General features: G+C 35.0%; 1 protein-coding gene and 1 pseudogene across 4 annotated transcripts in view; both read left to right on the top strand.

Annotated features, from left to right (window-relative positions):
- LOC118740455 (serine/threonine-protein phosphatase 6 regulatory ankyrin repeat subunit A) overlaps nt 1-14,924 on the top strand; it is a 233,659-nt gene that overhangs the window by 135,599 nt on the left and 83,136 nt on the right. The gene's annotated exons all lie outside the window — the stretch shown is intronic.
- Nucleotides 3,515-5,678, top strand: LOC118740456 (annotated as a pseudogene).

The raw sequence follows: 14,924 nt of genomic DNA, 5'->3' as shown, positions 1-14,924 counted from the left end.
CGGACCAAAGTTATAATACCATTTCATGCTCATGAAAGGTATAAAAAGACGTAAACAGAGTGACTTGTGTTTATGGCTACATATTTATTCTCACCAATGCCCCAAATAATGAGTAGTATGTGGTTGACTATTCGCTCTGAGTACATTTTTGTAAAATTGCAGAGAAGCCGGTTCTAGTTGTTTGATCATTATTCTTTGCACAATACTCGTACACGTTGAGGAGATTAATGATGCTTGAGTTGATCTGAAGAAGCGGCAAAGAGAAATTGATTGCGATCACTAATGAAAAAATAAACCGCTCTTCAAATGATATGCGACTATTTGCAGAAAAAAAAACTTTATGAAATAATAATCACCTGGACTCGTTCTCGTATTTGATATGAATCACTACCAGCTTTGTTATGTTGATTACAAATGTACACTCACTGTCGATTGTTTTACCAGTAGTTATTTTTTTAATTTTCTAGCACTATCGATCATATTCGTGCTACGTCAATGGTTGGAACACAACTGATTTTTTTTCATATCAATAGCGAAGCGGAGAGCACTATATTTGTAATTTATAGATTTACACATACATACTTACATCTGTATGAAAATAGTAAGTACCATGTATTTAGTACATACACAGTTGCTAAACAAATTGCTGAAAACACTTAACACTAAAATATATACAATGCCGGACAAAAGTATTGGCACAGAGATTTTTTCGCAATACATGCAAAATTTTCCTTCGAAAAACTCATTGATCGAGGGAATCATACCACATCAAAACATTTGCCTACCACTCCAAGCAGACAAGTAATAGTACATCTTTAAAGGAGTTCCCTCTCAAAGATCAACATTTTCTTAATCTTAACATTTCGTGTCGACCAAAATAGTTCATCAAACTCACTTTTTCCAAAGATTACCAACTGTCTTAGCGCAAGTTGAGCGTCAATCGATCACTGAAAAACACAAATCGACTTTATGGACAACGTGAGGTTCAAGACGTTTTGAAATGACGCTCAGTGGCCGTATTATTTTTTCATAGTATATAGAAAGAAATGTTATTTTTTCTTACATATGACATTTTTTCCCCATTTAATTTAATATATAGTCATATAAAATGGCTAAAAAAACGACCAACCTAGTACAATGCCATTTCTTAAGAGTACACTTTCACTCTTAGTAAGAGATTTGTGGTTAATTTTATACACAATGATCACTAATACATATGTATTAAGTGTGGTGCCGGCTTTTCGTCGGGGAAATTATATACATATATGTATGTGCACACGTTCAAACATGTATTAATGTATATATGCACATATGCTTATAATGAATGTATGTTAACTATATGCACATAGAAAAATACATACATACTCAGATGCTTATTAATTTTAATACATATTATATAGAACTAAGCATTTTCATATCAAATTGTCATTTTTTATCGCATATACTAAAAGCATAAATATACATACAGATACAGTACATATACAGTAGGTCCAATGTGTATATGTAAATTAGAGCGCTGTCATAAATACCAGGTGTAAACATTAGGAAATATGATCACTGGAAATGGGGGTCGAATACATTTCCTAATGTGGCAGGCGTTAAGAAAATAATTCAATGTCATACGGGTCGACAGAGTTCAATGGAGCAGGCCAGTGGTTTTTCTTCAGTGCTAGCTGACGTCGGCTTTTGCTACCACCAGCGGGTACCGCGTGAATGCATTGAGGACTGGACCGTTTTCTGGCCACTTATGCGATATGATCGAGATTGCGGAGCCATTTCAACACCATATATATCGTCGCAAAGCTCATACAGCTCATCGTTCCATCGTCTGCGGTATTCGCCGTCGCCAATGCGCAAAGTCCGGTAAATATTCCGCAATATCTTTATCTCCAATACACGTCGGATGTTGTCATTGTCCATGCTTCTGCGTCATTAACCAACAAGGACATGAATGGTTAGGCTTGGTTAGCTTAACTTAATGTGGCCACCGTTGGCTGCACAAAGACCGGTAGGACCTTAGCATTGCTAGTTGAAGCTCGGTTTTACGCGTTGAAGTAGACATCACAAGGATGTCAATGCTTTTTGAGATCTTCAGTAGAATTTTGTGCTCTACTTTGGGGATGTCCTCTAAATTCTCGAATCGGTAAATTTCGTCTGCTCGAGAGTCTTGGCAGTCTCATCTGATCTTTCATTACCCTCTAATCCCTTGTGGCCGGGCACCCAATATATGTATATGCAGCTTTCTGTCGGTGGCTAGTCTTGATTAACGACTTGAGGGGCGCGATTAATTACATTACTGATAGTGTCTAGGTACTTCCCTTTTACTACTATAGCTGTCTGCATACTAGTATAACCGAAGCAAGCGAGGTGACTCTAAGTTGAGGAGAAGCTCGGATGAGGCAATTTTGTGGAGATTTATTTGAAGGATCTTAAGTATTACTTCTAGGCTCCTTCTAAAATTTAGATGCAGTGACCAGCTCACCGGTATCTACATTGCGCATATTGAGGGAGGATTTTAGGATCTCTTCGATTCCGAGATTCTTCTCCACTCTAGCGTGTTAATATTGTTGTCGGCAAGGTTTCCCTTTTTACGAGAAAGTATACGCTACCTAAGCCCCGAGCCGTCTTGCCGAATCGACCATAAAGGGTCATCCAGTATCTTATTTATCTGGAGGATATAGTGTTGACCACACTAATCTGACAATGACTTGACCACGCTCAATACGTTCCAGTCAACGGTCGGTATATCGGGGTTTTGCCCTTGCAGTATACGCACGCTCCGCTTTGGCGCAAAAAAGCAATATGTTGAAAATGTTTGAAATCGGACTAAAATTACCGCCACTTACCATATAACGGTGAATTTTGGAAATACGAAAACTCCGATATTTAAATAACTAAAGACCCCAATTTACAACAATCTTTTAACAAGACACAAGATGATTGATTTTTGTAAAATGGGCGTGGCACCACCCACTTATGACTATATTAGTGTATATCGATAACCGACTCATCGATTTCGATCAAACTTGGTACAGTTATTTCAATTTATCATAGCATATTATCAAAACTGTTTGGCATTGGAAAAAATACTCTTGCTGAAAGGTGCGCCGGGTATATGAAGCTCGGTTTCGCCCGAACTTACTATACTTCTTTACTTGTTTGTTTTTATTTTTACCTTTACCTTTATTCTTTTCTTCATCTAGATTCGTCGAAATGTGGTTTGGCTACTTTCCAAATGCACCTAAAATGCTGTGGTTGTATCGAATATAATTTCAAGTTTAAAAGTACAATTGTAGCTACTTTTTCATCACAGGTTCTAGCCATAGCAGCTATTATCGGCAAACCGCAACACTCTGGAGTATTTACACCGAGAATGAGCGCATTTAAGGTTTACTATTTTTCTCATTCAGAATACATTCTAAATATATATATATATTTATGGGTATCGTGCTACCATTAACAAAAGCTATGCGCCCATACAGCTGAGCTGTTGAAATTAGTCTGTAGGCGGTCGTGGAGAAGTCAACACTCGTTTTCAAAACCTTGACTTTTCGTTGTTCGCTATCACAAAGAGCTGGTCTAAGTCCAATCGTAGTATATCGCGCAGGAGTAAATACATATATAAATTACTTGATATTCAACATGCAAATTCGTTTGACACTTTTGCGTGCTATAGGACATTGCAAACAAGTAAATGCCCAATTAAATGCCGTCAGATCGGCAAGTTATCAAAGTCAACTGAATAATCGAAGATGGTTAGTGGAAAATTTACTACTATATAAAAAATTTCACTTACCTGCGCAATGCACTATTTACTTTCAGCTATTCGGACCGGGCTTATTTCCACCAGGTGGGTAACGAACCTTTGCTCTATCGCACGCTTGGACAACAGATATCCGCTTCAAAGTATGGCGAGCGGCCTGCGCTAATTTCGAGGCACGAAAACAAGCATTACACTTTCGCTGAAGTTAAAAATGAAGCGGAAAAGCTTGCGGTGAAACTCAACGAACTCGGCATGCAGCGCGGCGATCATTTGGGACTTTGGATTACAAATAATTCCCAGTGGTACATCACTTACTTGGCAGCGGCACTGGCTGGTTATACAGTTGCTTGCATTAATCCAGCATTGCAGGCGCAAGAAATAGCATATGCACTCAAGAAGGCGCGCGTTAAAACGCTCGTTACGAAGGCCAACTGTGGCCTGCAAGACTTCTGTGGAATTTTGAAAGAATTACTGCCGAGCGCGAGTTTAAATGGCCGCGGTCCCATTGACGATCCAAAATTTCCCTATTTAAGGCATGTAGTTGTGCAAAGAGACGCGCCGCTCAGTGAGTTCCTAAGTTGGGAGGAGTTGAGCCGCAGCAAAGCTGATTTACAAGATATAAGCACACTGAATAAAAATGTTGAGCTCATCGCGCCGGAAAGCGGCTGCAATATACAATTCACTTCAGGTACCACTGGCGTTACTTAGTCACTTTTCTTACTTAAATCAAGGCCATCAGTTCGGTTTCTTTTATGAGTTACACAAGTCGCATAAAACTATTTGTTTGACATTGCCCTTCTTTCACATCTTCGGTTTGAGCGTCGTGATGTCCGCCTTAAGTCATGGCGCGACATTGGTGCTCTCCAGTCCGCGGTTCGACAGTGTTGCGGCGCTTGAGAGTGTGGCTGCCGAAGGCTGTAATATGATATTCGGCACGCCCACCATGTATGTCGATCTGTTGGAGAAGCAACGCGAGCTGAATAAGCCAATTCATACACTGGAGACAGGTATTGTCGGTGGGGCGGCTTGCACGCCAGAAATCTATACTCAAACGAAAAAAATGTTTGCTCTAAAAAACTTTTACATCGGCTGTGGAATGTCAGAAAACTCAGCGGCCTCCTTTATGCAGGATGGCACAGAGAGCGAAGAGGAAGCAGCGCAAACTGTTGGCCGTTTGTTGCAACACGCGGAGGCTAAAGTTATCGACGATAAAGGAGAGACTGTACGATTCGGGGAAGTGGGTGAATTGTGTGTTCGTGGATATTTTGTGATGACTGAATATTACGATGATGTCGAGAAAACCAAAGAAGTGTTGGATAAGCATGGCTGGCTCAAGACTGGGTGAGGGTTGAGCAAGAGGGTTTGCAAACTATTCTGTCTTATTTTTTGGCGTATTATTTTCTTTTCGAATTTCACAGCGACACTTTTATACTAGAACCTAATGGTGTGGGCCGCATTCTTGGACGTAAGAAAGATGTCATCATACGTGGTGGTGAAAATGTATTTCCTAAAGAGATAGAAGACTATCTGGATACACACGAGGATATTATAGAAGCGCAGGTATATATTATCTTTTATTTATTTACTAAATATTGGAAATAAATGATTTGTTCATTTTTCAGGTAATTGGCATTCCTGACAAGCGCATGGGCGAAGAAATTTGTGCTTATTTACGTTTACGCTCTGGAGCTAAAGAACTTACGGTTGATGAAGTTAAGAACTTTTGTAAGGGCAAAATAGCGCATTTCAAAGTGCCTCGTTATGTGCGTTTCGTTGACGAATATCCAAAAACTTCGTCTGGGAAGATACAAAAGTTCGAATTATTGAACATGTTTAATAAAGAAATAAAAAGTTCTGAGAATTTAAAAAAAATTGTTTATATGTAGATATATATATACAAAAAAATTATAAGATGTGGACTGTATTATTTATAATTTTTATTTTAATAAAGCTCTAATAATATGTTTTACAAATTTGGAACTTATAATATTTATTGTTATTTTTTGTTATCAACGGCATGAGACAAAGGTGTATATACAACAGAACTATCATGTTTTTTTTTTTATCCGAAAAACATATTTTAACCCTGTGAAAAATGAAGGCTCCAGTGAATTATGAATGCAAAATGCTAATTTGGAACCACTGTGCGACGGTCGTACAAATAATGGCTTTGAAATGGAAATTTGTTTTTAGTTGTGAAATATACATATGTATTTAAAAATTGCATGTTTAAAATGTCAGTTTTCGGTAAGATTCACAATTTGATATTGAGCTAAAAAAAAAATAAAATTGCATCCATTATGGCGGCCTAAAACTTGGAAAGGATTTAGATTTTCTTAAAAAACATCGCTTATTCCGAATTTGATATCGAAATATTACATTAAAAAAACTGGATGCAAAATGGTACACAAAATTTATACGATTCCTTTGATTTAGAAGTAGGGTTGCCGGATATTTTTTCTAAAAATGCAGCACTGTTTTCTTCCCAAATCAGTACGTCTGGCAACCGTATTTAGAAGCTGGGTGAAAATTTCTCAACTGGACCTCGGATTTTTTAAGTTTTAAAAATATGTTCTCAATGAGTGTTTTCCATTTCGTTTATATTTTCGAAAACTGCATTTATTCAAAAAAAAATATTTATAAAAAAAAATGTTTAGATTTTTTCTGTTTACTACTTGCGGCAGCATTTGTCAAAACTTAACCAAAAAATGCTTTAGAAATACCATAAATGCCAGCATTATTATATGAGGTTACGTTAAAAGTCGGATATATGAGCCAATCGTTAGTTGCTGTAATGTAAAATCAGAAAAGATCTAACAATTTTTTTTTACAAATATTTTCTTCAATAAATGCAGTTTTCAAAATGGAAAACACTCATTGAGAACATATTTTTAATGCAACTTTAATATTTATTATGTTTAAATTTAAATTTTTTTTTCTAAATTATAAAAATTTATTTTTTTAAACCTCTAATGTCACTACGCTTACAAAAAAAAATTTCATCAACTTTCGTCATATACTTTAAGAGAAAATCAGTTTTGAAAAAAAATTGCTTAAAAATATATTTTCTTATAAAAACTTTTAAAATTTAAATAAAAAAAAATTCTCAGAATCCCTTTCACATCTATAAACCTCTCTACATACCCACAAATTTGCACGCGAAAATTCGAACTTTACTGAAATCCGAGGTCCAGTTGAGAAACTTTCACCCAGCTATATTAATCAAATATGATTAATAGTTATTAATAATAACACAGATTTGTGATTCTTTCCCCTTAAAAAACTCTTTATAAATTTGGATGGGTATTAGGTACTAGACTATGAAACAAATTAAACAAATTACACTCGTAATTTTTTCGGCAAAATTCCTTTTTTCATTATGCCTTAGTGTTAACGCGCATTACTACTGGTTACTTAGAATTTGCATAAGTCTTTCTGATTGTTGATTAACTTCCACTATCCATTTTCGGATCATACATTTAATCGGCACTTAAATGGCCAATATTGGCTATTTAAATGTGAGATATGCAACCCTGTGTTTGTACCAAACAACCAAGATTGATTGGTGGGTTGTTTAATCAATCCCACCAAATCCCACCAAAAAACAATCAGCTGTTCAGCACAAAATGTAAACAAACAAGCAAATGCAAAAACAATTTCAAGGAACGAGCAGCAGTGCTGCCAATTGTTTGGCATATTTAAACAAATTTGATCTGAAACCTAACGAAAGTTAACTGGCATTTAAAGAACAATCCACAATTAAACTTAAGTGCCATTTAAATATTCATTTGAACTTGGCCCTTAGCCTCTTTAGGGGTACTACAAGCTAATATCTACTGTTAGTCATTTATGTAAAGATTTGATGAAAATTGTTAAAAATATTAACTGTACATGTCATCAATGTGTAAACTATATACCGAATTACATTGAAATCGCATAACATTTAGCGCTTTCGCTTGCTGAGGCGTTGGAGTTTGCCAAGCTATGCGATTTTTCAGATTACTCCATTCCTAAGCAAAAATATTACAGCGAATAATAAAAAAAAAATCTATTTAGTATGCTTTTTTTTATTATTTTATTACCTCAGAAAATAGTACTAATCTACCCTGATAAACAAATGATATTGGACTAACATTCACCGCGTTATTTCTGAAATATATATGTACATATGTAGGTGCCGTTTCTTCTAATTGAACCGATTATTTCAGAAATCCGTCAAGCATACACAAAAATGAGTTAAAACAAAACATTCCTCTTTGAGAGTAAGCGCCAGGAACAATTGCCGTAAGACTGTTAAATGGAATAAATGGATGTATGTTTTTTAGAGAGGAGGCTTTCAATTCATCGGAATATTTTATTTATTTTTTTTTTGTACATACACCAGATAACTTTTCGTAATACCATTTTCGAATGATCTTTTTTTAAAAGAAAAGAGGTATCTCAAGGGTGGTCCCATATTAATTTGGTTTAGCTCCGATAATTTCTTTCCGCATAGGCTAAACTTTTGGCAATTGAAGGGATTCTTAAATAAACGGTTCAATTGAAAACGTGATCAAAAAGTAGACTGCAGGACAATTTAGCTAAACTCAATATAATTTACGCCCGAACTGTTGTTTGCTCAAAATAAGATTTAATCTCTTATATTTTACTGATAAAATTTATGCGACCTTTACTTATTTAATTTAACATTGTTTTTACTTTAGATTTGAAATAGTGTTTTGCTAAGTCGGTAAATAGTTATATTAGCCTACACGCCGCCGCCTCCCCCACCACCAGCTTAGTACAACAAATAAGCGTATTATTTACAATATGTAACTGCTCAGAGACTCTCGTTATTCTCATTGATTAACCCTAGCCGGCACTTCTTCGTCGTATCGACGAAGCGAATTTTTGTTTTCATATTTTTTATAGAAGGACTTCTATGTTACTTAAATGAGTGCAAAATTACGCGACAAAGTCTTACTGTGCAAATTGCCGAAAAAGCATATGCGGTGAGCATAAGTTTGACGTTTGTGTCTCTTGTATAAAATAATGATTTTTACCTAAGAAATTAAATTTGTTCTATAGTTTAATTAATTTATTTTAAGGTTTTGTTACACTTATGGAAAAAAGTGATTTTAGTTACTTTATTCGAAGATCTCAAACTGCACAATACTTAACTATGTATGTAGACTGAAAAACAGTTTATGGGTTTGTTTTATTAAGTTAAAAAAGTGTTTACAAAATCTGAAAATATTAAACAAATACATACCAGAAATACAGCTTTTATAAAACACTTAAAATCCTCGAATTTATTTAACATCTGAAGCACTGCAGAATTTGCAAAGTGCGCTACGTAAAAATTTTTTCGATTTTTACTTTATGGTTGGTAACGTATTTAAAGTAGTCTCATGTCCACTAACAACACAGTCCAAAATCTTTCGATATTCTGAAAACACAGCATGAAATTTTAACTCTTCTTGAAAAAGTCGCTATCATACATATTTATAAACTTTCTAAAATCTCCATCTTCTGATGAACATAGAAAATATAGGTCGTATAATTTTATTAGGCTCTTATTTATCCAAACTTTCAGTCAATAAAAACAAAGATTACATTTAGATGTTACATGTTGTCGTAGTCGTTTTTTTTTATTTGTGGCTTATTGTTATAAAATCACGCTGTTTGGAAATGGACTATTCAAATGTAAATAAGCGAGTGTCGAATCGACGAACTTTGGCCTTGGCATATAAAAAATAGGATGTGCCTTCTAGATAGGGTTGCCACTAACGAAAAAAAAATACTTTCCATCCACTTTAAAAAATATCTACCAAATCTGGAAAATATTGACCAATTACTTTTTTAGTTATTTTAATAAAAACTATAGATTTTTTCCACTTTTTAGTTATTTAAATTAAAATTAAAACTTGATATTACTTTACTTTACTTTTCTAATGATATAGTATTTGTGATCATCTTCTCGGTTTCTTTCTACCAATCGGAACAGTATTCCGAGATTGGTCTCAATCAGGTACAGTTAGGCATTAATTAGTCGCAAGCATTCTCATACGGGTATTATTGCAGGGTTGCGATTGCTCCCGGAGTCATCCTCGATTAGTCGCGTTTTTTGCAGAGTATAGACCAATGTTTCCCAAGCAAAATTTTGTTTGCTATATTTTTGTAAGGGAGTATGGTTTGCGCTTTAACCATACCCATATAAATCAAGTTTTTAATATATATACGTGCATACTACATTTAGGAAAATTCAACAAATTTTATGTATGTGTATGTATATAAAGTGTGCATTGAAGCGTGCCAAAACTAATATAATAAAATGGACTACACTTTTGGAGAATGATTTATAATATAAAGATAACTACGAATAATAAAGCGGGAACGAAAAGTTTTATTTGTTTTCAAACAAAATACTTAAACTAAATAAAAATAAAAAAATTTACCTTTTTTCTACCAATTTTGATAATAATTTCCAAAGTGGCAACACCGCTTCTAGCTCTAAAAGCCTTCGTTAAAAATTCACTTATTCAGTATTTACTTAAGTAAATAAATAAACTCTCCTCTCTTCCATAATACTAGTTTTTGAATGTCTCTCTGTTGGTGTGCGATCTCTTTTTAATCAGTCCGCTTAGTTGTATTTAATTATGGTATTTTAATACATACTTACGTTGCTATGTATGTATGTGCCTATACCTTTTTATACCCTAGCGCCACATATTACCATTGCAATTTTTTTTTGCGCTGATTTTATTAAATGAAATCGAAAGTATTGTAGCCAGAGTTTCCATTTCAGCCGTTTTCCGGCTAAATTTAGCCGGTTGCGAAAGCAAACAGCCGGCGAAAATTCGGTTTAGCCGGCAGCCGATTTTTTAGCCGTTGTGCAAAAAAAATTCTAAGCTTCCATTTTTACAAATTTAGCGACCCAAAATCTATTAAAAATGGGTAGCCTTATCTCGGAGAAATTTTTCAATGCCGAACTGTGTTACATATGTATGTATATACAATTGGAAGACATTTTTTTCTAATCCGAGAAGTCTTCAAATACTGGGCCGATTTCAACGAATTTTATTTTAAGCATATACACAGCGACCCAAATATAAACTGGGACGCGACATTTTAGCAAGTTTTGGCTATTTTTCTTTAGTCAATTTAATGTTTATTCTTTTTTATGAAAATGTAGCTGATAGCTGAGAAAATACCATTTAAATCCAAACTGCATACTTTGTGAAAATATTATGAAAATTTTGCAAATTTTCACCAATATTTTTAACTTTTTATTCAGCATCTTTAGAAATTTTAAATTTTAGTATAATAAAGTAAAAATTTAATGTATCTAGCACTTACCGCGGATTTTTGGCAATTTTGTTGTTAACGGTGTTTCGCATTTTTTACATAAAAAAGAATTGTCGAGCATACTTTGTATGGCAAATATCGTAACACCGTCTTTAAAAAAAATGCCAAATATCAGCGCTAAGACCTCGCTAGTTCAAATTTGCACCTCATTAAACTAGAATTGAATAGACTTCAAAACTGCATACCATAATTTTTTCTAAAGATGCTGACTATATAGTTAAAAAATTTTGGTGAAATTGTGCAGAAATTTCATAATTTTTGCACAAAGTCTGAAACTGGGATTTATATGGTGTTTGTTAAGTAATTAGATACATTTTCATAAAAAATGATAAACATTTTATAAATTAAAAAAAAAAAGCCAAAACTTTCTAAAATGTCGCGTTTATATTTGGGTAACTACTTTTTTTTTGAACGTAAGAGCACGAATTTCAATGTGAAGCAAAACCCTCTGGGAATACATTATCTATGAATAATTGTATCGTGGTGCTAACATCCCTTAGTGTTGCTTATTGTTGCTCTCTGACAGGCATGTGCAGAGAGTGAACAGGTCCTTAGAACGGGAACGCTTCGAATATATGGACATCAAAATAAAATTACATAGTTAAACTGTTAAAAACTCAAATAGCGACCGGCTTGTTCAATACAAATATATAGCAAATGTTACAATATTCCTAAGAAGGCAAAGTTATTCAATAGAAAAAAAGCCATCAGTTTGTAATTAGATATATCTATTGTTTATATTTATGTAAGTAACACAGACATGACTTCTGATGTAGAGCTCTAATTAATCAGGTATAACTCTGTCCTTTGTTAACTAAAAATAATTTAATGAATTTATTTGTCTTTCAACTTTATTCAGATAAAACTTTTTAACTATAGCTGACAAATTTTAGCCGTTTTAAGTGTTTTTTATTTGGCCAATTTAGACGGTCGGCCCAAAAAGTTCCGGCAACACTGATTGTAGCACTTTGACTTTCGCACCTCATCCACCACCTTTTATCGGCTAGCCTGAGAATAAATTTTGGTTTGTTTGTATAAACGTCTCAACAATTAATTGCAAACAAGGAGCGTATAATGCAAATCAAGCGTTTGCAATTCTGAGCGCCAAACGTCTTACTCTCATTCTTCTTCTTATGCTTGGACTTGTGGCACTTGGTAAACAATCAACAAATGTAAACAAACAAACATCAACGAGAAGCTTAAGCTACGCCATTTAGCTGGAATTTAGCGGCAGCTAAAGCAGAAATCAAACAAGTTGTGATTGAAATAACTTCAAACAAGCGCAAGGACTCAGCACTTCCATGGCGTCCTCCATTACTGCGCAAGTGTTCGTTATGTTGCTAAGGTAGCTTCCGGTCACATGGCTTAAACGTCGGAAAGTGAAATTTGCTAAGGTTTACCTGAGGCAGGATTTAGCGTTAAAAATCAGAAAGTCGGAGTCGTTCAAAGAAAACGGTTGGTTTTCGAAAAATAGTCGGTTGATGGCAAATACATAGTGGAGGGGCAAAAAGTAGTGGATATACATACAGTGTACATAGATATTTATATACATATGTATGCATAAATAAGAGTGCATATACATACATAGATTAAGTGCCAAGTGTAAGAAATTTTAGTGGAGTTAGGGTCTCTGTGAATCTAAAAATTTTACTTTGAAAGCGTTTTAAAGAAATAGTATTCAAAAGAAGATACATACTTAAGAAAACCTTTCTATATAATAAATGTAAAAATATGAGCGACCAAAACCAAACAAAAAAATGCATTCAACTCTCATCTAAGCCCAAATTGTAAAGAGTTTTACTAAAAACCCACAAAGCTTTCCTCTAAAAGTTTAACTCCTTTTCTCGAAAATGTGAAAAATCGAAAAACATTTTGTTGTGTAATCGCATCAAAGTCTGTTCAAACGTTCACCTCGTATTGAATCTGCCAGCAACCAGTTCACACATACTTCAGCAATAAAACCGTTATATTCATACATATTCAAGTGTTTACGTGTATGTTCCTGCGCTGACTTGTGTTCCGAATGAGAAATGTGCAACAAATCGTGGCGTTATCGAATGGTAATATGGACTCTTTGTGCTGTTGATTGAGCGATATAAGCTAAAAAAAAAAAAGAATCCTATGTCGCAACCGGGTAAACGCGGTGGGCGTGGTGGCGCTGGCGGTGGCATTGGACGTCGTACGCCGTCAAATGTTGCTGGTGCTATCGGTGGCATTAATACGCCGGATGAATCAACTACGGCCAGTGAACGTGCCACACCGGCCAGTAAGGCCGACTCCGATCAAAAGGATGACAGCTCCAGCAATGGCGATAAAAAGGAGACAGATGGCTTTACAACGCCAAAGCCTCCAAGCGCTGGCGCTTCGATACGTGACACCTCGAATAAGATACTCGCATTGGCGATGAAAAGCGAATGGACGCCGATCGAGCAGGAGCTAAAAAAACTGGAGAAATATGTGGCAAATGTGGGTGAGGATGGCAACCACATACCGCTGGTGGGCATACACGACCCGGTAAGTTTTGAAAAAAGTACATGTTTGGATATCTTGAGCTGAAAAAAAAGCAAACAAACTGTTGGTATCCTTTAAAATAACATTTCGTCTCCATTATCAACAAGGCGTGTTGTTTAGGTGACAAAATAACGACAAGTCTACAAATTTTCCTATGCGCTGTTAAAAGGCGCGTTTCCCCCGCTTTTCGTGAATACGCTTACACATTCCCTTGGTGCAGCAAAAAAGCAATGCAAACTACTAGAAGACATTCCCCCATTTGCTACAATGGCAACTGAAGTACATGCATACAATACATATGTTCATACACACTAGTTTGCATATAGCAGTAAAGGAATTGAGGATTTTAGTTTTCCATTTTATGTACATATGTATGTATGTAGCAATGATACTGAATCGTAGACATAAAATTTCGAATAAAATTTCAATAAATTTACTAAAAAGGGTTGACGCTGGCCTCCAACAAGTCTTGATTACTTTTTATGCTTTCTAACTGGAGGGAGTTGCCGTTGGTAACAGTCGCATAAAAAAAAAACGGAGGAAATCAGCAAATAGTTGTATGGCACGTTAGCACCACAACCTGTTAGAAATGCTTCCTTGATTGTTTCCATAATAATGCGCTTTGGTTTGCATTTTCACTGTCTTAACATATTTGTTAACATACTTTGGCTTGACACCTACAGCCGCAAAGGAGAGGTTATTAATGTAGGAAATCGTCACAAGGACTGATAGTTAAATAGCAATTGGGGGCCTGCATATAAACTAAGAAGAAAAAATCGTTTTGTAACAGTTTAAGTACGTAGGCCAGGTATTACGTTTTTAAGCTGTAAAAAAGGCACAACGTTTTGACACTGCAATGCTTGCGCTACAAACGCAACCGACACAAACCACAAACGCAACCGACTTTATTTATAGGTAAACAAAATGTTTGACAAAGAAGCTTTTTAATTCGAATTTGAATAAAACTATAAGTCGTGGAAGGATGCCAAAATTAAAAAAAAATCAAAAATCCTAGAAAAAACGGCTTTTATGTTTTGGAAGCTCTCCTTATTCTCCGTTAAAAAAAAAAATACTAAAATGTATAGTCGAAAAATTTAATACAAATGACAAGGCAATCATGAAACTTTAATGTGGTTCCTTGTTATATTAAAAAATGCAACTTAATTGACAGGTACACAGGGTAATTCTGGCAACTGTCATTAAATTCACCATAGTATCTCGAAAAACAAAAGTCTTTTTATGATAATTGTTATTCTCACAGTGAGCTTCAACCATGTTTAGGTTTGACTAAGACGACGTCAAA

Source organism: Rhagoletis pomonella, unplaced genomic scaffold, assembly GCF_013731165.1.
Source record: "Rhagoletis pomonella isolate Grant_MI unplaced genomic scaffold, Rhpom_1.0 Rhpom_scaffold_00006, whole genome shotgun sequence".
Classification (NCBI taxonomy): Eukaryota; Metazoa; Arthropoda; class Insecta; order Diptera; family Tephritidae; genus Rhagoletis; species Rhagoletis pomonella.
This window is presented reverse-complemented; position numbering and strand designations above follow the sequence as displayed.